The 2,971-nt window shown below is 36.9% G+C and overlaps 1 long non-coding RNA gene across 1 annotated transcript; it reads right to left on the minus strand.

Annotated features, from left to right (window-relative positions):
- Positions 1-1,733: 1,733 nt before the first annotated feature.
- Positions 1,734-2,712, minus strand: LOC120521624. The gene is made up of 3 exons (XR_005632176.1): positions 2,132-2,712; positions 1,887-2,026; positions 1,734-1,797 (listed from the first exon to the last, which is right to left on the minus strand). It is a non-coding gene; the product is annotated as an uncharacterized LOC120521624 (long non-coding RNA).
- Positions 2,713-2,971: the final 259 nt, after the last annotated feature.

Here is a 2,971-nt window from a genome sequence, read left to right on the forward strand (position 1 = left end):
CATTTCAGTAGACAATGAACTATTGAAGCAGATCAGAAGCCAGTCCATCCCCACTTTTCTTTACAGTGAATCACTGATCAAGTCCACTGAACAAAATGACATCACGGTAGGTTTTTCCACATGAAAAAATAAAACACAAAAATCTAATTCGAACAGCAGCAACTGATGGGAATATTTTTTAACCCGTATCTCATCAAGAAAAAAGTTCATGTCCTTCAGGCATTCAAAAGTAAATAAGAAGGTGGACATGACTTCTTCAGTCTCTTCATCGCTCTCCCCTTTGTTCTTATTTTTCAATTGTGTATGTAACTTCATCCTCGTCCATTTCCAGAATTCTTGGCCGGAGGACTGTCCCAACAAGTTGGTCTTTGTTGGCATCCAGCCAGTCACAAGCAGTAGGATGTTTTGGATCAATGAAGACTTTTTTTTATAAAAAAGAAAAAAAATACTGCCAAGTACTTTATTAGGAATATCAATCTATTAACTCCACTTTTACTCAAAGAACAATCAAATTGGCTTATGAAATAAACACACCAATATGACCACAGCATGTCATAGGAATGCTTAGCTCGATTGATTTCTCTCGCTTTTTGTCTCTACTGCCTGTAGGCATGAGGTGGAGTGAAAAAGAAAAAAATAAACTCCAGTGTACAACCACAGCAGTTCATCTTCAAGGGAATGTCATGTCCAGTTAGAAACCATTCAGAAAGTGCACAAATAACTCAAAATGACTAAGTGCTCTGTAGTGAAAAAAGCATTCATTTTTATTTACTAATACATTGCTGTAAGACCCATTTCAGTTCAATCTGAACGTCTACTGGAATTGTACTGAAGTGAGTCCCTGAAAGACAAAGAGTCCAATTACCACAGCATTGTCACTTGTGAAGGCCAAATTCATCATTTCATATATCATAATTTCAAATAATATGTAATTTAATTGTTCCCAGTTTAGTAAGCATGCTTTAAAACTGCTGAAACATTCACCCAAACATATTACAATAGAAATGCTACATCTAAAAAGTGACACATAATGGAAAGTGTTTAACTGAAGCAAACAATCACTCCATTCTAGACTGGTTGATTTCTGAATGATATTGAAAAGGAAAAAGAAAGTCATCACCTTTAAGGCATTGGCTGTGCCATAAGAGTCATTTCACTACATACCTGACAGGACTGGCTGTGCCTTTGTGAGGTACAATTTGCTAACAACTAAATGTAACCATAAATATGCTTAATATGATTGCACTGGCATAAATAATTCAGTCAACATTTTCATATTCTTTAGTAATGGAAAAGAAGGGTGGGGGAGAAAAGTCCTTGCTCTTTCCTATCTTGTCTGGAATTGCTGGAAGCAGAAATAATTGCCATTTAATAAATCAGTTAGAGCACAAGCACACAAAACCCTCATTTTTAAGACCACCATTCTCTGCCCCCATAACGGCACTGACACACCACAGGGCTGACGAGAGTCACAAGTTACTGACAGCCTCACTGGAGACCTGCTGTGTGACCAGTTGGTCAAAGTCTTTTTGTGAAGTTCTAATATTTAAAATTAGTGTCAGAAAGCTTTTCAACTGATAATTACGGCACTGCCCGTGGGGCACAGAATGTCCTTCTTCTCGTGTGGAAAGTGAAGACCAAGTCTTGGCTGGAAGATAAAAAATTTAGAAATACTGTAAGCTGACAAATTCTTATAACTGATCTTCCCTTAAAAAGCTTGAAAAGTTACACACCTTTAATGCTGGCTTTGCGAAGTAAGAGATGACACCACCATCTTCTAATTTTTGGCATGTCTTCCTAAAAAATGTAAATTGGGAAATTACAATAAATTCTATGAATAAAATAAATCACAATATTCAAACAAATATTACACTTAAACCACTGACCTGACTGAAATCAAATGCTCTTCCAGTGGCAATGTAGAGAGCATACAAAATAAAAAGCAAGTTATTATTTTAAATCAACATTTACATCTTACTACTGGCAGAGTGTCCTCCACTTACCCTGAGCAGTCCAGGCTGTCAGTCTGTGTGTGTAGATTCGATCATTTGAAGAGGTGATTAGTTAGTAAGGAGATATCTGTGTGTGTTTTTTGTCTTATACTAGCAACACATATTTATATTTACATTACCTTCTTCTGTGGTTCTTTCCAGCTACCTGGCATTATTTTAGAGGCAATTTTCCTACAGATAAAATTTGTTTTGTCAAAATTGATTTATATTATATTAATATATATTAAAACAAAGTTGATATGAACTTTGCAGATGGAATATCATTGTAGAACTGGATTAATAATATTTAATTCTGAAAATGTGGCAATTAATAATTTTATCACACAGAAGAAAGAATTACTTAACCAAAATGTAGCTGGAGCCTTTCATCACTTTTTATGACAATGATATTCATTTCAGATTACAAGAGTAGAATTATTAGTAATAGAACAGGTAGAGAAATAGTGAAAATCAGATAATATAATCTCTAGCAACTTTTAAATGAACAAATAATTTATAAAGGGAGTGACTTTGGCTTCACACATGAGACCACAGCACACCATTACAAATATTTTAGAACCTTGAGGATGTTTTACTGCTGTGCCATTACAAATTATTTACACAGCTCTTCCAAAATAGCTTAGTGAAAACTATCCATTCATCCATTTTCCAACCCGCTGAATCCGAACACACGGTCACGGGGGTCTGCTGGAGCCAATCCCAGCCAACACAGGGCACAAGGCAGGAACCAATCCCGGGCAGGGTGCCAACCCACCGCAGGACACACACACAAACACACACCAAGCACACACTGGGGCCAATTTAGAATCACCAATCCACCTAACCTGCATGTCTTTGGACTGTGGGAGGAAACCCATGCAGACAGCGGGAGAACATGCAAACTCCACACAGGGCAGCGCTACCACTGTGCCACCGTGCCACCTAGTGAAAACTATTAGGATCAAATTATTTAAAGAAGA

The sequence above is a fragment of the Polypterus senegalus genome, unplaced genomic scaffold, assembly GCF_016835505.1.
Source record: "Polypterus senegalus isolate Bchr_013 unplaced genomic scaffold, ASM1683550v1 scaffold_1390, whole genome shotgun sequence".
NCBI lineage: Eukaryota > Metazoa > Chordata > Cladistia > Polypteriformes > Polypteridae > Polypterus > Polypterus senegalus.